Below are 21882 nucleotides of genomic sequence, written 5' to 3' on the forward strand. Positions count from 1 at the left end.
GTCTTCTTTTCTTTTGTGGGTTTTCCTTCACTCTTGGCACAGTGCTGGACACATAAGTGCTTCAGAAATGCCCATTGATTTGATTCTGATCCATGTTCCGCATGGCTGTCAAATTAATATTCCTAAATGACAAATCTTTGTTTGTGCTTTCCCTCTGTACTTTGGCTTCTCATAATCCCTAACCTCTTCAAGTCTCAGCCCAAGTTCTGAAGTTCTCCAAGTTCCTATAATAGGGACTTCTTAACTCCTTTTTCCCAACTAGTTTGTATTGAATTTGTTTATATTGCATATAGATTTTATGTACTTATGGTTTTCTCACAGTATAATGTAAGATTTTTGAGGACATAAAAATGAAGAAATAAATAAGAAAAAAAGTTCCATAGAATGAGCACTCCTCAGTATCATATGCTTTAAGAAATGGGAAAAAATGAAGATCAGGGAAAGCCTATTAAATTGGTAAAGAAGGAAATCTTTAGAGAATGACAATTAAATTCATGCCATTTCACAAGTGTTATTGAAGGCCTCCCATGGATCCTTTTCTCTCATTGTCTGCTGTGATTCTGTATTCTCCTGTTATTCCTACTCCTTTTGGACTACCAGAACTTATAGAGGCAAAGATGCAGCTGAGAGAATGGGTCATGGCTGACAGAGAACTGTCAATCAGTGTTGCCCCAGTAACTTCTAGATGGCTATCCTGTGCCTGTACTTATAGTGGTATACATATTAAATGGGAAAAGCAAAATGAAATGCATTGGTCTATACAACTGCTTACATTTTCACAAATCTTTTAACATGCAACATATGCTCTTTTTGCAGAAACCATTTGTTTTATATTAGTTGGCCTTGAGTTCACAGGATTTTGACATTCCTTCCTAAGTCACGCTTTTATTAAATGTGATAGTGAACATACCTTTGAGTAGTCTATTTTTTTCTGGGTGTAGCCTTGATAATAACCCATGACTTTGAATGGGGTTTGAATCAGATGAGTTTCTAGTCAACTGAAGCATGGCTGTCTCCATCCCTTAGATCTATATTCCTTAAAGCTTTTGTGATATGACATGCTATAAGGTTTATGTCACAGTACTATATTCCATCTTATTTAGAAGGTTTTGTAATTCTGAAATAGATCTGCGTCTCACTACATCAGTATATGCATTAGTTCAGCATGGACTTGCAGACCCTTTAGAAATGTGGAAAAAAATCCCTAAACTGTTGGTTTGGGATTAATGTGGTCCTCTATTCTTCATTAACTTTCCATGTGCTTTGTTTCTTACATGTTATCCCCCTATTAGAATGCAAGCTCCTTGAAGATAGGGGCCAGTTTTCCTCTCTGTATCTGTAGTGCTTAGGATGATACTTAGTCCATAGCAGGTACCCAGTAGATGCTGTTTTGTTTTCCAGACTGATGGAGATGATTAGACTTTACAGGATCCCTTGCATATAGCTTTTTCAGAAGGGCATTTTCTCATTTTCTGAAGATCAATCACATTCTTTACTGTAATTTGTTAATTCTTGGTGATATTTTATGTTTCCAAGTATACTTTGCTTCGAACTTCAGTTCAACTGATACAGTTTACTTAGGATTTGAATGACCCTTGAAGTGCTTGATTTCCTCATGCCAACTGTCAGTGCATTAACTCTGATGGTCATAAAAGTCTGCTCTTTCAGAGCTTTACCTTTCACATATTTTCTCAAGAGTAATAACCATTCATAAAACCTGCCAAATTAGCGCAGGCAGTGAGATGTGTGTATGGTAAAGAAACCCAGCACTCAAATGCCAGAGAAATAAAGTGAGGGACTTTCTTAGGTCCCATCCAGTCCTGGCCAGACATTCTGAGTCAGCTTACTGTCCCTAGAGGTATATATGTGTTACTGTTTCTTTCTCCAAATGAAACCATCTCAAAATTGTTACTTGGCCCAAGTCAGTCACAACAATGTTGTTGTTTTGTTTTTGTTTTTTGCCTCCAGGTCTCCAGTCCCACACACCACTTTGATCATTTGACCTCACTCAACAACTATGCAACGATGGATGGGAATTATGAAGGCAGCCTTCTTCTGAGTATAAGAAGAGCCTTTCTAGTGAGTGGTTCAAATTTATTTGAAGTAGGGTGGGCCACCTCTGAAAAAAAGAATTCTTTTTCCTGGGAGGTAGTGACAAAACAATTGAAGAGAATCACATTGTAAGTATCGCAGAGTGGATTCTTACTTGAGTGCAAATTGGACTAGTTGTTCTCAGAAATCTTTGCCAATTCTGTGACTTGGCTGACTTTTCTGAGACATCATGTAATCCTAAGGTGTTCAATATATATAAGCTAGTAAAATTTCTGCATGACAGAATGATGAAGTATCAATATAACCTGGCTTCAAATATGGCTCCAGCTTTGTGACTATGGGAGAGAATTTTTTTTTACTTATCTGAACCCAAGTCTTATCATCTGTAAAGTAGGGATAACCAGATTTGTGGGAACTTTTGATTTTTCCTTTATGTCCGACTCTTAGTGACCCCATTTGAGATTTTCATGGCAAAGATGTTGGAGTGCTTTGTCATTTCCTTTTCCTGTTCATTGTACAGATGAGGAAACTGAGGTAAATCAGGTTAAGTAACTTGCTCAAAGTCACCCAACTAGGAAGTATCTGAGGCCAGATTTGAATTCAGGAAAATGAGTCTTCCCAACTCCAGGCCTGGTGCTCTCTCCACTAAAGTGCTACGTAGTGACCTCTCTTTAATGTAAAGAATATGTGAATTAATTTGTTCCTTTAAAGTGCAGTTTGAAAGTCAACTATTATTAACTACCACCACTGCCAAACCCACTAGAAGTATACTTGTATTGGATGTTCTGGCAGCCCTATAGTGAACCTTTCCCCCATCCTCAAAAAAAATCCCTGGGAAATTATCAGGAAAGTCTAGAGAGAAAGGAGGATGAGAGTGAGAAAGAATTTGATAAAGGTAAGAGATGAGTAAAGGGTTAGTATCTTCTGCTGGCAATGCTCTTTAGAAATAAATCAGTGATGTGTGGGAGAGAAAGTTGGGTGTGTACATAGATAAAACTTTTTTTTTAATTTTGTTTTATAGATATGTTTATGGAGAAGAGAAATACTTGAGAAGATATATGCATAATCCATAGGAGGGTAATAAAATGTAACATGTACCTGGAGAATGACCTTATATCTGATATCTCAGCCACCATTTTTCAAACAGAAAGCATATCCCAGTCAGCCTAGCAATTTTACAAAGAGACATGGAAGTCAGCCCTCATAATTTATTGATTTTTGAGGTCAGCCCTTCACAAGGGCCACGTAATTCTCCTGCCAGGTTGTTAGTGCTTAATAAGTCCCAGATTTATCTCATGTGTGGTTCAGGCAGCACCAGTTTTAGAAAATGGCTTTTACCAGGAAAGCAGTGAAAAACTCCTGACCATGAGAGTTATGCCAGTGATTAGGATATTGGATCCCATTCCCTCTTTTCTGCCTCCATTTAGGACACACTTCCCTTTGTCCTGTTGTATATAATCACTGGTTTTGTTTTTTCCCTTTTGCCTAGCTTTTGAAAATTCATAACCTGTGGTCCTTATCTAACCCCCAAGATCAGTAACATGTGATAAGAATCAAGAAAAATAGATTTTTGGGGATGTGATCAAAGATGTGTATGTTTAGCTCCAAAAAAGAATCTTAGAGTTTGTCTCAATCTCCCTCATCTCAGCATTTACAGAAAGGACAAAGACCAGTCCAAGATAAGTGATAGGGCAAAGGCTAGAGCTCAGGTCTGCTGATTCTTATTTTGGCTTCATATTTTCTTATGGACCACACTATCACTTATTCATATGAGTGCGCCCTCTGGTGGTTGAGAACACGCTATCAATATCTGCCCTTCCTATGTAACTTTGATCCATGTCCTCCCAAAAGTTCACAAACACAAGGGTCCTACCATCATGGTGGGGGCCCCCCCCCCTTGAGTTCTGTTGATGTGCTGAGAAAACAATGGTGCAACGTAGGAGCCTTCTGTCAATTCTCTATTGGCCTACATTTTTATGAACCACTGATTTTCACAATAATAGTTACTTGGTATGTGTTGTTCTACACACAGTTTGATGAAAGAGTTGGGTGGGGTTTTTGTCCCTTATTTATGTTTTATCATTTCCCATTTAGAGGGTTTCATTACAGTAAAGAAAACTTTTGCCTTGAATCTAATCACAGCTTCGGTTTTTATACTTGGCATGTTTTGAGGCATGTGGGCACGTGTTACTGATGCTGTGACATTTTGAGCAACATCTTATTTTAGGAAGGGAAAAAGGTTATTGTGAAAAATGTAATCTAATTCCTGAAACTTTTCCTAAGTACCTCCTGTGCCAGGCACTGTGCCAGCTGCTAGGCATCCAGTGAGGTAGAAAAGACCAAGTCTAGGCCCTCAAGGAACTTGTTCCTGATATGAGGGAGGGTGATGACCTATACCTAGCTATGTATAATCTAAAAGATGAAGAATGAGTATTCTAGAGAAATGGGAGGAGAGAGAAAAAATACTTTTACCTTGGTAGACCAGATAGGACTCTATGGGAAGTAATAGCTGCACTGAATCTTAATGGAATAGAAGAATAAGAAAGCATGAAGGAAAGCTTTTATAAGAGAGGAGGAAAGTGGCATGTCTCATTTAGGAAGCAGCTGATATTTCCCTTTTTTTCGCAGCTGAATTTCAGTGAACAAAGATCTATTTTCTTTCCTTTCTTTCTCCTCTTCTTAGAAAGAATCTAAGCATAATAAAAACGGATTTGTTTTTGTTTTTGTTTTGCAGTGCAAGGCAATTTATTGCATTGAACATGTTTCCCTTTCCTTCCCCCCCCCCCAAAAAAAAAAAATCTGTCTCGTACACAGCTCTTAGTCAAGAAGCAGGTGTCCTTTGGAATTGGAGTTGTTCTGATATTGACCCTTTTTTTTTAAGTGCCTCCTTAGAGCATACTGAGCAAGTATGGGTACCAGGAGCTTTCGGGGCAGATGGGGCCGCTTTTCTTAGTCTCCTTTCCCGGGTTTGTGAGCTAGAAAGGGATGAGTCAATAACTGCTTAACACCACAAGGTGGCAGATGGGGGATGACTAGAGCTCTTATTTCTGTGAGCAGTTTAGTGTGTGTGTGTGTGTGTGTGTGTGTGTGTGTATGAGAGAGAGACAGACAGACAGGAAGGGAAAGGGGAAGGGAGAGGGAAGAGGGAGGGATGGGAGAGGAGATCCCGTTTTGATGTCCTCTTTAATGTTTCGAGGCTATGGGGCACAATGTAAAAGAGCACAGGATTGGGAGTCAAAACGCTTGGATGGAAATCTTGACTGCCAATTTTTAGTTACTTGAGTTTGGGAAAATGGTCTCATGTTCTTGAATCTGTACTCTCACTCTGATCTCAGTGAGAAGTTCTTTGCCTTTCTCTGTGTTTCATGGAACCCTATGACAGTTTGGAGAAGCCTATACATGCCTTCTTATAATAATGTTTATAAATATAGGGGGAAATGCTTAAAGTTACAATTATATTGTAATGCAATTATCTGCATAGTGAAAAACAAACCAACAAACGGCTGAAGATCTCTTGATTCGAATGTTCTCTAAGCACCTTTTCTAAATTCTTTGATTTTCTGCCTTCAATGGTGTGGACAGCTCCTGTAATTTTGTTAGTCTGTTGGAGATGAAGAAGTAGGGTTTTTGGGTAGAGAACATTGACTTAGTTAATAATGAATTAATTGCTATTGCTTCAGCACCCCTTCCTTTGAGTCTGGATAAAAAAAAGAATGAGTGGGAAGGCATGGAAATCACCATTGTGCAATCTCTGCAGGACTAAGGTCTCATTTTTTCCCCTCAAAAGAATAAAACAAAATCAAACCTAGAGAAATGGTGAATAAGAAGCCTTCTAACAGCTTCTGGATAAACCCTGCATAATCTTCTTTATTCTAGTTAGCTTGTCTTAAACTGCTTAGGGGATTGAATTAGTATAATTTTATTGTAAGAATTATCTGCCATATTTAAAAGTTTTCTATTTAGTAATATTTTTTTAATTGCATAAGAAAATATACAAATGGGAGACAGTTGCTTTAAAATTGGCTCAAGTCTTGGTTGTACTAAGCAGTACCTTTCTCTTACTGATTACTCTCCATCTTCTCTAAAGATCTTATAATTGCATTTTGTTTTCTCATTGAGATATTAGCACTGCAAAAGAAGGGATTAGGTTTTGCCCTCCTCCCATCTATTTTTGCATTTTGCCAGATATACATTTATATTTGTAACATGTATGAAGATAAATGTATTCTGTCTGTAGCATACACATTATAGATTCTTGTGAAAATTTTTATATAACTTAACTATTCAATAAGTAATTTAGTTATTGTTTTCCCCCTCATTTTCTTAAATTGGATATTGTACAACTAATTTGTTAATTATTCTAATTTGTTAATTATTCTCACTGTGTATGTGGACACATTACATACCTGAAGTTTAATTATGGACTCTACTTAGAATGAAACCCTCCCTCCCTACCACCATTGTGGGAGAATTTATGGGATTTTTTTGTTTTTTGTTTTTTATTTTTTTTTAATTTAGTCATTATATATACACGCTGGCATTTGGGGTCTCACCTGTATGTATCACAGGAAAAGTTGCTAGGAAATAAATGAACTAACCCTATGGAGGTTGTGAAGCAAACTGTGAAACTGGATAAATCTCAGCTCCATGTTTTCTTCGAAAAGAGAGGCCCCTGAAGTTAGCACTGTGATGTATTTTCATGCTTGAAACTATGGTTTTTCACAGCCATGCAAGTATAGATCTTGTACACACCAAGACAGCTAATTGTGCCCCATAATCACTGTCTTTGCCAAAACAGGCTTGTCCCATTGTATTTTGAATCTCCCTGTGGGATTTTGTTTTCTAGTCAAGAGTAGAGGTGACAGAACATTGACTGTCAGACCTCAGAATAACCATTCCCTTTACAATTTGACAGGAAGCCGGTAATTCATCGTGCAAAGACCTTACCTGTTTTCACTTGGGTTTTTCATGTGCCAGGAATAAATCAACCCCCAAATCATGAGTCCAGATGTAAGTAAATAACTTGCTTTCTTCCAAGAACTTTAATTGTTATGAGTAAAGATTTCCATAACACAATTTCCAGGAAAATACACATTGTCTTGATGAAAAGAGAAACATGGTGAGGCCGAGAAAGGAACATTTGGAACTGAGAAACAGTTTTCCTTTTCTGCAAACCAGCTAGAAGAGCCAGCTAAGATGGTAAAAGGCTGCCCTCTTCAGGATGCTGAGCTTTGTGGGCTTGTCATGAAAGCAGTCTTTTCCCTCTGCTAGAGACTGCTGCTGGTTGTTTATCTGTTTTATTCTTGTTACCCCTTTCAGAAGGGGGGGGGGCTGAAGACAAGAAAGCTCAAGGTAGGTTTCTTGAGCTATATTTTTAAAACACCCTCTCTAAGAAATGTGTTGGTAGCTGAGACATGTTGGCTCAGTCTGTGGTCTAAGAGAATTAGAGATGGGCTTATTCAGTACAGAAGCCCAAAGTTTGCTTGTTGTTTGCTTTTATAGACAGAAGCCCTGTATGCCTTAAGTTACCCACAAGTTGGTGTTTTCTTTTACCTGTTAGTGAAACCTTCCATATTCTGAGTCTATAACTGAGGGTTTTCACTTGGGATGATTACAAAGAAAGAGGCCAGAGGAGATTTGAGATTAAAGATTCCTCTTCTTTCTACAACCTATTTTTGCTCTTTTAATTATTGTAAGCTATATATAAAGGTCTGGCTTAATCCCTGCTGTGGCATTTCTGAAAATCCCCTTTTGCTTCCTTCAGAAATATACTCGAGTTTGGCAGCTTTTAGCTGCAGTCAAATTATGTTGTCTTTGGAGGAGAACTCCTTGATAAAAATATGCCTGGTAAATGACTGTGTTAAGAGCTTTCAAGTGCTATGTAACTGTAAAGTAGATGAACAGCAGAATTTGCTGTGATATGGGCACTATTGGGGAAATGCCCTCATTTTGAACTATTTGTATGTGGAGTCCCTTCACCATTGCAATTCTAGTATTTACAACTCAGAACCCTTCCTGCATGCCTCTCTGATAAGTCACACGATTGTTGCTAGAAGCTTGCCTGACATCACACAGCCCATAAATGTCACAGATAGAAGCTGTATCAAAATCTTGCTGACCTCAGCCCTGTCACTATCCAATATTTATTGCTAAGTTATTGTTCTTATGTTCAGCAGTAATATCTAAAAGCTCCCAGAAGAAGAAGAAGTTTCAACTTAATTGAGTTCTATATGATTAGTTGAGGAAAGAAGACAACAGGCTTCATGGAAGGTCAGAGCAGAAAAGCCTTTTAAGAAACACCAACAAGTCCTCTCATTTACCAGGCCAGCTTTGTGGTTATTTCAGTTTCACTGATATCTTCTTTATCATCTGATTTACAAAAAGATCTTTTGGATTGAAAATTAACATATAGTACCCAAATGGAGACAAGCAATTTATCTGCTTGTCTAAACCGTCTTAACAAGCTACTTCAAGTTGATCTTTTTATCCAAGTCATTGTTCATACTTGATTTTTGCAATTGGAAACATATTTGCTTCCCACCCATAGGTTTAGATGGTAACCTTTTGTTTAGCCATAAATAAACCAGTGTGCCTTCTGTTAATGTTTATTCAAATACATCACTGTTCTTATCATACAGATATGTACCATGTTTCATATATATTGTATAGAAAGAAGTCATGTATGGGAAAATGACCCAGTAGTGAATGAATCAATTTCACCAAATGTAAAATCTCACATTTAAGAACATTTCATACTCTAGTACATTACTAACAGCACTTAATGATGAATTGGGACAGTATATATGTTATAAAGTTACAGATGGAAAAAAAAGAATGAATGTCAGAGCTATAGTCAGAGAACCCAAGGATCCCCAAATGTGAGGGAAATGTCTCTAGTTGTATAGTTGTGTTTACTCATAGTGAAAAGTATATGAGATCAATGTGAAAAATGTTTCCCTCCATACCATAACACCCTTGGTGTTAGCCTTTGCTTACAACCCTTTTTTTGTTAAGAATTTTTAGTTTAATCTGCTGAGGATATCTTCCATGAAAATGTATATTTACTTTTTAAATGATGGTAAATGAAAAGTTTACGAATTCTTAGAATTAGAAGTGCTTGAGCTGTTCTGTCTCATCATCACTCTTAGGGAATCCCTTTCACAGTATCACTGAGATGACATTTGGTTACATTATTACTTCTGAAATGCTTCCAGTGGTGTGGAGGATCATTGCCTAATCCGTTTTTCAACAGCTCAAATTGTTGGAAGGGTCTGCCTTATATCAAGCCAAAAATCTGTCTCCTATGACTTTCGGTAATTCTGATATTACTTCCCTGCCTTTTCCTCTCTTTGGATGCTGTCCAGTTTGACATTCACTCCTAAATTGAGCATAGTATTCAAGATTGAGTCTTAGGTAGGCTGAGTGCTATTGAACTATTTCTACACTTGACCTGGAGTCTCTGGTTTTTTTGTTTTTTGTTTGTTTGTTTTTTTAATGTTCATGCAAGTAAAACTCAGGATAGAGTTAAGGACTGTTATGCCATACCTTCATTTATTTATTCATTCATTCCATTGTTTATTTTTTCTAGAGGTACTGTCAACTATTTTCTTCCTCCTTATATTCATGAAGTGAATATTTGAACCTAGTTGCTGGCCTTACATTTATCCTTATTACATTTCTGTTGGTTTCTATTTAACCTTCAAAATTATCTAGATCTTTTTGAGTCCTTACTTCATCATCTAACCTGTTAGCTGTTCCTCCTAAATTTGTGTTGTATGTAAATTTGGAAACAATGGTTTCTTTTTTTATAATAGCTTTTTATTTTTTTCAAATACATGCAAAGATAATTTTCAACATTCACCCCTGCAAAACCTTGTTTTCAAATTTTTCTCTTTCCCCTTGACAACAAGCAATCCAATATAAGTTAAACATGTGCAATTCTTCTAAACACATTTCATGGTTTCTTTTTCAAAATATTATTGATACCCTTGGTTTTTATAATACTCACATTTTCCAATGCATTTAATGCATTCCTTCCTAGAATCATCCCTTGTAATAAAAATTAAAAAAGGGAAAAGTCAGTCCAGCAAAATAAATAGCATTTCAAAAATACCTAATGTTATGTATCTACTGTTACAACTTTATAGTCCCCCATCTTTGCAAAAGAGGCAAAGGAATTGTGTTCTTTTATATCTTCTTTAGTGCCAAACTTGGTCATGATAAATTCAGAGCTTAGGGTTTCACATGTTATGGTGGGATTCTTTTATTCACATTGTTGTAATTATAGTGTATGTTGTGCTTCTGATTCTTCACTTTGCATCAGTTCACATGTCTCTCTGTATTCTTCATATACATTATTTATTTTTTCAATAGTATTTTATTTTTCCAAATGCATATAAAGATAGTTTTTAACTCTCATTTTGGTAAAACTTTGTATGCCAGATTTTCCTCCCTCCTTCCTTTATCTCCTCCCTTAGCAACACAAAAAAAATGATACAAGTGAAATATGTGCGATTCTTTTAAACATATTTCTGTATTTGTCATGTTGCATAAGAAAAGTTAGACCAAAATCGAAAAAAGCCGCAACAGAGAAAAAAATAACAAATAAAAAAGTGAAAATACTGTGCTTCGATTCACATTCAGTCTTTATAGTTCTCTCTTTGGATGTGAGTGGCATTTTCCATCTCAAGTCTATTGGAGTTGGCTAGAATCACTGCAGTGTTGAGAAGAGTCATTATTTCTTACAGTGAAGGAATAGAATATTCCATTACTTTCATCCACAACTTGTTTTGGCATTCATCAGTCAATAGGCATATACTTTATTTCCAGTTCTTTGACATTATGAAAAGTGCTGATGTAAATATTTTCATGTATATGAAACTTTTCTTTTTAGCATTGACCTTTTTGAATTATATCCATAACACTGACATCTTTAGGTAAAAGGAAAGCCCTTTTCCCTAAAAGAATTCAGATTGCTTTCCAGAATGGTTGGACCAAGTCACTGTCATGACAAAGTGGCATTACTGTGCTTGTCATTCTCTTACCCTTTCTGTTTTCAGTCCCATCTTTTTTCTTTGTATGAAGTTAAAGTGCAGGGTTATTTGTTTGAATTTCTTTTGGTAATTTGGAGTAGTTTTTCATATGATTGGTTGTAGTTAGGATTTCTTTTTCTTTATGATACTTGTTTGTTCTCCTATAACAGCTTATTGATTGAGGAGTGGCTATTTCCCTTACATATTCATGTTAGTTGCCTATACATTTTGGATATCAAATATTTAACAGAGATATTGAGTACAAGTTTTTATTAGTCAATTGCTTCCCTTTTGTTCCATTTCATTAATTTTGTTCATTCAAAAGCTTTTAAATTTCATGTAATTTAAATGATTTATTTTATATGTTGTCATTGACATTTTTGTTATCCCTTGTTTGGTTATAAATTCTTCCCCTAGCCATAGCTATGAAAGATGGCTGATCAGATTCTCTTACAATTTTAATGCAATATTCAAGTCACATAAATATCCTGAATTTTTGTGGTATATAGTAAGAGGTTGGTCTAAACATAATTTCTGCCAAATTTCTTTTAAATTTGTCCAGCAATTGTGAAGCTGGGAGAAACCTAGATATTTTATATTTAGGGCTTTATGGAATGCTAAGTTGCTGAATTCAATTATTTCAGATTCTTACTTGTTTAATTTGTTCCACTGATCTGTTTACTAGTTTTAATGAGTACTAAACTAACCTAACATCTAACCAGAGAAAGGAATTAGATGTCTTATTTTCAATTCAGTGATAAAAATCTTGGACAGTAGGGAACAAGTATAGAGATCTATGGCACACTACTAGTGACCCCACGTTTGGTGGAAATGTAGCTGTGACTATATATAGGTACTTTTTTTTAATGATACATTTCACAGTCTATGCATCCCTCTCCATCATGTGCCACTCTTGTCCATGTTCTGCCATATATTCAGCATAGCTGTGCTGAGTACCGTTTTCACTATCTGCACATTTGACGTCATCTTCTTTGCCTGTATTTGAAGAGGTATATATATATATATATATATATATATATATATATATATATATATATATATATATATATATATATATATATATATATTAATAACCCTTAGTCTGGTCCCTTGGTGATGAATTCTGTGTCAAACCCAGATAAAGTTTGGTTTCATAGAGTCATAGATTCAGAACTCAGTTCTACCTCTCAATCTGTCACAGAGTTCTCCCTCTTCATTTTCCTGAAAAGGAAACTGAGGCTTCCAAATTTAATGTCTGAAGCAACATTTGAATACAGACCTTCTTGACTCCTCAAACTTTCTTAAGTGGACATCTTTATTAGACTACATGCCTCTATAATGAATAGAGCATAAAATCATTACTTTGTGCCAGAATAGGATAACTTTATAACTCATCTGATAGAAAAGCATTATCAGAAACATTAATTAGGCAACCTATTTTGGATGCAGTTTTAAATGCTACCATATTTTACATATATATATATATATATATATATATATATATATATATATATATATATATATATATATATATATATATATATATATGAAAATAGATTAGCAACATGGAGCAGAGATGGCATTGGCCTCTTAGGATGATTCTAGGGAATGTGTACGCAAAGCTTCTTGGAAGCTTCTAGGGACTTCAGGGACATGGTGGCTTATTGCTTGGGTCTTTGAATGAATAGAGGCCTTCCTGGCTGCTTTTGGTCATATTGTGTCTTATTGCTTTGGTATAATACAAATCCTGAGTGGTTACTCGGTTCCCTCTGATAGTTGTAGGGCTGGGGTGGCACTTGAGTGAAGAGACAACTGTCAATTTTGTGTTTAATAGAAGGATAACCAGGTCTTTGGACTGTGCAGAAGTACAATGAATTGTGGTCCTTCCTATTTAACATTCCCACAGATTGCTCTGCGTTCTTATGAAATTTACCATTCAGTGTCCTTAGAAAATATGAAAAGTTACAAATTAAGTCATTGAATCTTATTTCAAGTTGTTTTGGCAGTGTGCTTTATAAGTCTTTTTTGTCAGTTAGCATGTCTTATGTGTACAAAAGGAATGCCTTATACATTCCTGATATATATTGTCTATATGCCTTTTTATTGTATGCTATCTATATCGTGTATATCTTTTTACTCATCTCTTTTTGAAAGTTCCCAAACCTAATCTTTAAATAGTTTGTTTTGGGGGGACTGAGGTCAACATTTAAGGAGCCAAAGGGTGTGAAAAAAGGAAGAGAAGCCAGATTGCCCTGGGTTGAACCTATTATAGAAAATATGCTTAGGTCTAGACTAGAAGGGGCTGTTTAGGAAGAGGAAGTTAACCCAGTGCCTTATTCCGATGGGTTCATTGGCAGCACCTCACTGTTAAATATATGTGTAACTAGTAACCTTAATATTCCAAGGGGTTTTAACCTAGTGTAATTTATTTTTAGATTCTCATTATCAGGGGTTTAGTTCATAGTTTTTTTTTAAATTTTCTATAATGAATCATCAGACCTGAAAAATGCATCTTGTCATACACATATTCTATAGGAATTTACGTTATGAGAGAGACCATCATGCCCATTATAGCATGCTGTGTTCTTCATTGGCTGAGAAGCATACATTACTTGATTTCATCTGAAAGATTGTGGCTTCACCAGCATATGAGAAACCATCAGTCATATTGCTACAAATGGCACAATTCAATTATTTCATATCCTTGCATTCAGCAGTCAAATAATGGTCCCAAAATTGTATAACTATATCCCCCAGGAGACTGTCTAAATGGCCAGGTCAGGAATTTATCATTAACTTGGGCAACTTTTTCAACTCTCCAGGGCTCAGAAGAATCTTGGAAGGAGTACCAATTTATTCCTTCTTTTTAGGGTGAAGTAATTGCACGTAAAATGCAGAGCCTAATTGACTAATCACTGTTCTGAATTCTAGGTTTAATACAAGAGTAGTGTAACTTCACCCAAGTCAATTCTTCAGAGGTTTAGGGAATCATATCTTCTTCACTTCCATGAAAAGCCTTCTTCCATCTATGGTATCTGCTACTTCCAGGATCCTGGGCAAATCACTTTTCTTATCTTGGTCTCAAGTTCATTTACCTTCTTGCCCCAAATCTGAGCCTGTGACTACTGAGGAGTGAATTTACTTCGCCTCCCCGGGGGCTTCTGCTGTGCTTCTTTGCACTATGTTGTTTAGATTGTATTTTCAAAAAAAAAAAAAAACTATGTCATGTCTCAAAAGAAGTAAACCCCCAAACTGATCTGAGCTGTATCTGATTGCTAGAAAAGATAGCTACTAATGCAAAGTCAACTTAGTTCTACTACTGTGGAGCTCACTCTTCTATCTGAAGCTTTTTCTCTTATATTTCCTCAGCCTCTCTGCATCCAACAGCCAGAGTTAATGTTTGGGATGTGAGCTTGAGATGTTTTCCCTATCTCTTCCTGACTATCTCTTCCTGACTACAGCTATAAAAGGCAACTCAGGTACATGCAGGTGGCATTACCTTTGGAATATTCTTCTTGGTGACATATTTCTCTCTTTTGAGTAAAGATTTAATTTTTAGAAAAGGAAGTCATTCAGACCAAATGTCAGAAATAAGATAAGTGATTTAGTTAGTGTTTTTAGCAAAAAAAAAAAAAAAAAAAAAGAGGGGGTACTTTGGAGTAGGAGAAAGAAATTCTTGAACTCAAAAAGGTATATTGGAATTGATTTATTTGCTTTAAGATTCTGCACATGAAGTAAATGTATGTATTTGTTTCTATGCTTGAATCTGGGTTGCCAATGGATCCCCAAGCAACTAACAATAATGTTTTCTGTCTCACTTTATAGTGTTCTAATAACTCAGCCATATCTGGTGGTTTGCTTATTTAATCAATGCAGTATTCCCATCTGTTCTCTGCTATTTTTACATTTGAAGAATCTTTAAGAAAAGAAACATTCTAAATTAAAGAAGAGACCAGTAGCTTAAGAGTTTGAATGAATTCCCACCTTTGCAAATAACTTTTCTGTTTCGGTGTTTATTATTTTTGAGGTTTTCTTTGTCCCCCTTTAATTTTCCATGTAGGAGTTTCAGGAGACATTTTAACTAATACTTTACTTACTTGATTCATCATTTTATTTGTCTTCTGATTTTTTTTTCTTTAATAAAAGGGAACCCCACGTTTTGAGTTTTTAAATTTGATGCATGATAGCACTATTTGGCTTTAGTAGTTCCACTGTTTTCAGGAAATACAGTATTTCTTCCACTTATTTTTATTATAATTTTAATGTATGAATAGTAGAGTCTGTATTGGGTATGTGGATTCTTTAAAGTTAAGAATTTTTCTCACCTGATTCAAATCCTTTTTGGGGTGAACAAACAATAAGTATGTCTGTGTCATTATTTATATACCTGAGTCAGTTGACTGATGGTGATCATGAAGAGAAATCCACAGTGGATTCATGTTTGTAAGAGTTCATCTATCTCTTTCTAATACCCATATCAAGAATGTCTTTGATCTCTGTAGATGATTTTAACAAATATTTAGAGGGAGATGGAGAGGGAAAGAGAGAGATGGAAGGAAAGCATATAGTTCAATTGTTCCTGATGTTTTCTCAGTAATCTTTCTTGATGATCTGCAAGATATTTTCCATAGGCAGAATATCTTCTGGGCTCCTCCCTCAACTTAAACTAAAATTCACAAGTTGGGATCCCAAAAGATAGCTGAATAATATTGATAAATGATTATACTTAAGTGTAGTCCCTCTGAGCATAGATTGCTAATACTATCACTCATACTTTGATATTACTTGGCAAGAAACTGGAAACTAAGTGGATGCTCATCAGTTGGAGAATGGCTGAATAAGTTATGGTACATGAATGTTATGGAATTTATTATTCTATAAGAAACATCAGCAGGATGGAGAGGCCTGGAGAGACTTACAGGAACTAATGCTGAGTGAAGTGAATAGAACCAGGAGATCATTGTATATAGCAACACGATTATGTGATAATTCTGATGGACTTGGCTATTTTCAACAAGGAAGTGATATAGGCCAATTCCAATAGACTTGTGGTAGAAAGAACTAATCTGCATCCAGAGAGAGGACTATAGGGATTGAATGTGGACCACAATATATAGCATTTTCACTGTTTTTGTTGTTGTTTGCTTGAGTTTTGTTTTCTTTCTCATTTTTTGCCTTTTTGATTTGGTTTTTCTTGTGCAGCAAGATAGTTGTATAAATATATATGCATATATTAGATTTAACATATATTTTAACATGTTTAACATATCTTGGATTACTTGCCATCTAGGGGAGGGGGGGAGGAAAAGGAGGGGGAAATTTGGAACATAAGGTTTTGCAGGGGTCAGTGTTGAAAATTTATCCATGCATATGTTTTGAAAATAAAAAGCTTTAATAAAAAAATAAGTTCACACTGCAATGATTGCCATTAACAGTTTGCCAGCTATATTTAATTAGATTGTATTAGGGTTTTTACTAAGATGATAAAATAAGAAAGGTGTATCCAAAATATCCTTCCCAAAACTTTGTGTTTATTCTCCCCAAATATGCAAAGAATGGCTCCGTTTTCGCCTGCAGAAGCACATACAAAATGCTCAGTTTGGCCTTCAAAGTCCTTCATGATCTAGGCCTATCCTATATTTCCAAGATTTTTATACCTTATGCCATAGTCCATATTCTTCAATCAAATGGCGCTGGCCTTTTGGCTTTGCCACAAATAAGACAGTCTATCTTCTGGCTCTGGACATTTTCTCTGATTGCCCCCGTATCTGGAATGCCCTCTCTCCTCTATTGTACTTAGTAACTTCTCTAACTTCCTTTAAATTTCAAGAACAATCCCATCTTTTACTGGAAGCTTTTCCTAATACTTCTTAATTCTAGTATCTTCCCTCTGTTAATTATTTCTTATTTATCCTGTATCCTTACTTTGTACATTTGTTTGCATATTGTATCTTCTACTTTACTGTAAGCTCCTTGAGGATAAAGACTACTTTTTGCCTTTTTTTGTATTCCCAATGTTTCAAGCCTAAAATAGGAGCTTGATAAATGCTGATTGATTGAGGCCAGAAGAAAAATTGGCTTCATTTTTTTTATATGGCGATAGTAAGGCACAGATGTTGAGAGCACATGTGACAAGGAGACAGTCCTTTCTTGATTTCACAGCCAACATTCTTTTCTGATCCTTCTTGAAGTTGTTTCCTCCCTGGGGTGGCTAGGTTTCTGGATCTATGATTGTCTATGTTTCTTCTTGATATCTCTCTCTCTCTTTTATTAGATGGATGTATTTTTTCTTATTAATTCTGTGCCTTCAATGACATGGTTGATAATGGGTGGAAGGGAGGTAGTGTAAAACTCTCTTTAGGATCACTTTCGGAGATCCCTGCTGACTTTTAATATAATTTCCAAGGTGCCCCAAAGCCTAGCATTCTCCCTTATTTAACTGACCCTCTGCTTAACTGAAGGTTCTTTTACATGAGCCCAATAGGTATTATGCCACTTTGCTTTCTTTCTTGACCCAGTCAAAGAAATTTCCACTTCCTGAAGAGATCACATGGCATAAGTTATCATTTATTCATTTAAAACAATATCATTTGATGAAGTTGATTTAATGACTCATTGTTAGAATCCTTAAACGGTCAGAGCCGAAAGCCTTCTTCTTTTTTTTTTTTTTATTATAGCTTTTTATTTACAAGATATGTGCAGGGGTAAATTTTCAGCATTGATAATTGCAAAACCTTTTGTTCCAGTTTTTCCTTTGCAAAACCTGTTCCAACTTTTCCTTTCCTTCCCTCAACCCCCTCCCCCAGATGGCAGGTAGACTAATACATGTTAATATGTTAAATACAATATATGTATACATATCTGTACAGTTATTTTATTGCACAAGAAGAATCGGGCTTTGGAATAAGGTAAAATATTTTTTCACTTTTTTATTATAGCTTTTCATTTACAAGACATATGCATGGGTAATTTTTCAGCATTGATAATTGCAAAACCTTTTGTTCCAGTTTTTCCCCTCCACCCCACCCTCTCCCCCAGATGGCAGGTTGACCAATACATGTTAAATATGTTAAAGTATAAGTTAAATACAATATATGTATACATGTCCAAACAGTTATTTTGCTGTACAAAAAAAAATTGGACTTTGAAACAGTATACAATTAGCCTGTGAAGGAAATAAAAAATGTAGGCGGACAAAAATAGAGGGATTGGGAATTCTATGTAATGGTTTATAGTTATCTCCCAGAGTTCTTTTTCTAGATGTAGCTGGTTCAGTTTATTATTGCGCTATTGGAACTGGTTTGCTTCATCTTATTGTTGAAGAGGGCCACGTCCATCAGAATTGAACATCATATAGTATTGTTGTTTGAAGTATATAATCTCCTGGTCCTGCTCATTTCACTTAGCATCAGTTCATATAAGTCTCTCCAGGCCTTTCTGAAAAAATCCTGCTGGTCATTTCTTACAGAACAATAATATCCCATAATATGAATATACCACAATTTATTTAGCCTTTCTGCAATTGATGGGCATCCAATCAGCTTCCAGTTTCTGGCCACCACAAAGAGGACTGCCATAAACATTCTTGCACATACAGGTCCCTTTCCCTTCGTTAAAATCTCTTTGGGATATAAGCCCATATAATGCTGCTGGATCAAAGGGTATGCATAGTTTGATAACTTTTTGAGCATAATTCCAAATCATTCTCCAGAATGGCTGGATGTATTCAATTCTACCAACAATGTATCAGTGTCCCAATTTTCCCACATCCCCTCCAACATTCCACATTATCTTTCCCTGTCATTCTAGCCAATCTGACAGGTGTGTAGTGGTATCTCAGAGTTGTCTTAATTTGCATTTCTCTGATTAATAATGATTAATAATGACCTTTTCATATGGCTAGAAATAGTTTCAATTTCTTCATCTGAGAATTGTCTGTTCATATATTTGACCATTTATCAATTGGAGAATGGCTTTATTTCTTATAAATTTGAGTCAGTTCTCTATATATTTTGGAAATGAGGCCTTTATCAGAACCTTTTACTGTAAAAATGTTTTCCCAGTTTATTGTTTCCCTTCTAATCTTGTCTGGATTAGTTTTGTTTGTATAAAAACTTTTCAATTTGATACAATCAAAATTTTCTACTTTGTGATCAATAATGATCTCTAGTTTTTCTTTGGTCATAAATTCCTTCCTCTTCCACAGGTCTGAGAAGTAAACTATCCTATGTTTTTCTAATTTATTTATAATCTCATTCTTTATGCCTATGTTATGAACCCATTTTGACCTTATCTTGGTGTATGGTGTTAAGTATGGATTAATGCCTAGTTTCTGTCATACTAATTTCCAATTTTCCCAGCAGTTTTTGTCAAACAGTGAGTTCTTATCCCAAAAGCTAGGGTCTTTGGGTTTGTCACACACTAGATTGTTAAAGTTATTGACTGTTTTGTCCTTTGAACCTAATCTATTCCACTGATCAACTAGTCTATTTCTTAGCCAATACCAAATGGTTTTGGTAACCACTGCTTTATAATATACTTTTAGATCTGGTACAGCTAGGCCACCTTCATTTGATTTTTTTTTTTTATTAGTTCCCTTGAAATTCTTGACCTTTTGTTTTTCCATATGAACTTTGTTGTTGTTTTTTTCTAGGTCATTAAAATAGTTTTTTGGGGTGTCTAATTGGTATAGTGCTAAATAAATAGATTAGTTTAGGTAGTATTGTTATCTTTATTATATTTGCTTGCCCTATCCAGAGCATTTAATATTTTTTTTAATTGGTTAGCTTTGACTTTATTTGTGTGGAAAGCGTTTTGTAGTTTTGCTCATAAAGTTCCTGATTTTCCCTTGGCAGATAGATTGCTAAATGTTTTATACTATCGGTAGTTACTTTAAATGGAATTTCTCTTTGCAACTCTTAACTGTTGGATTTTGTTAGTAATATAGAAGAATGAAGATGACTTATGTGGGTTTATTTTGTATCCTGCAACTTTGCCAAAGGTGTAGATTATTTCTAATAGTTTTTTAAATAGAATCTCTGGGGTTCTCTAAGTATTTCATCATATCATCATCAAAGAGTGATAATTTGCTTTCCTCATTACCTACTCTAATTTCTTTAATCTCTTTTTCGACTCTTTTTGCCAAAACTAGCATTTCTAATGCAATATTGATTAGTGATGGTGATAGTGGGCAACCTTGTTTCACTCTTGATCTTATTAGGAATGGATCCAGTTTATCCCCATTACATATGATGCTTACTAATGGCTTTAAATAGATGCTACTGATTATTTTAAGGAAAAGTCCATTTATTCCTATACTCTGTCATGAAAGACATGGCTAAGTGTATATCTAATTATTTACTATATAAAATTATATTTATTGCTCATGGGCTATTGTGTGTATATTGCTTCTTCCTCAATAATCAAGTGCTTATCATTTAAGAGCTTAGAAAATATGCATCATAGTGGCTATGTATTTCACTGGCCTTTCTAAATTCTCCATAATGATGTAATGAAGTAATACCCATCTATCTATTCTTTGCTAAAATATTTCTTATCCTCATTGAATGACTGTTTTATTCTGATAGTTTACTATTCTTGAGAAGTAGGAAAATGTAAGCTGAGGATTAATACTCAGCCTTAGAGTCAGGAACCCTTCCTCATAATTAGGCTTAGAATCCCTAATCAGGATTTCAGTACTGTCACTGCCTCATGCAAGTGAAGTTGTAGATTGATTCTCTAAATCTAAATTTTCAGAGCTTTTAAGTTTTTTGAGATAAGGGATAATGTCTTCCCCATTTCATTCTCTGCACAGCATTTAAACACATGATGTTTTGTATATAGTAGGCAGTTGTTATATGTTGAATTTAATAAAGCCAATTATTGAAGCACATGGCCTTTATGCCATTTTCTACTACATTTTTCCATTCTTCATTTCTACGTAATGTGATTTCCTCAAATGCTTGTTCTCTTTTTCCTTTACTAGTCCTCTGAAATTACTTTTATGACTTTGGATGACTATGCTTTTATCCTGATTCCTTTATGGCAATTTATATGTTTGTTTTTATGTTATCTTTCTAGAATACAGTCCCTGCTTTTTCAACCTTTTCTGTAGTTATATAAATTTTGAGTAAGTGGTTGGCAGTTGGGGGAAGGCATGATGTTATTAAGGTTCCTACTTATATAGAATTTTTGTTTTACAACTGTTTTTTTAATAATATCTTTTTAAAAACTTTTCATTGACAGAACATATGCATGGGTAATTTTTTACAAAATTATCCTTTGCACTCACTTCTGTTCCGATTTTTCCCTTCCCTCCCCCCATCCCCTCCCCTAGATGGCAGGGAGTCTTATACATGGTAAATATGTTATAACAACTCTGTTTTGTTAACACATAAATTATATGAAAACCCAATGGGAAGTCTCTTCTTGGAAACATATGAAACATAGATTTTTAAGCTCCTTGAGGGCAGGGTTCATGTTTTGCCTTTTTTTTTTTTTTTTGTAACCCCATTACTTAGTACTTTACCAGGCATGGTAAACTCCATACCCATGTGATGGCTTCATATATTTTTATGATGTGATAGAGGGAAGCAGAAGTAAGATGATACATTCCCTGTCCTTATGGAACAAGCATCTAAATTCATCTCTTCCTTTCTGTTGTGACTTTCCTTATTTCCTGGAACAGCTGATTTGCTCATGTGACAGAAGTCATGGATTATGTCATATATGCCAGGAAAATGCAAGTAAACCCTTAGGTAGCTTACCACTCCATTTTAAATAGACAGGACCATGGTGG

At 35.3% G+C, this 21882-nt stretch overlaps 1 long non-coding RNA gene across 2 annotated transcripts in view; it reads left to right on the forward strand.

Moving 5' to 3' along the window:
* LOC141548669 (uncharacterized) overlaps positions 1-21882 on the forward strand; it is a 679315-nt gene that overhangs the window by 484531 nt on the left and 172902 nt on the right. The window contains exons 10-11 of one of the 2 annotated variants that reach the window (XR_012484024.1): positions 1969-2079; positions 6968-7128. This is a non-coding gene — a long non-coding RNA (uncharacterized LOC141548669). Of the gene's footprint in view, positions 1-1968; positions 2080-6967; positions 7129-21882 lie in introns of those variants that run through there. The other variant, XR_012484023.1, reaches the window with a different exon arrangement.

This window comes from Sminthopsis crassicaudata, chromosome X (genome assembly GCF_048593235.1).
Source record: "Sminthopsis crassicaudata isolate SCR6 chromosome X, ASM4859323v1, whole genome shotgun sequence".
NCBI lineage: Eukaryota > Metazoa > Chordata > Mammalia > Dasyuromorphia > Dasyuridae > Sminthopsis > Sminthopsis crassicaudata.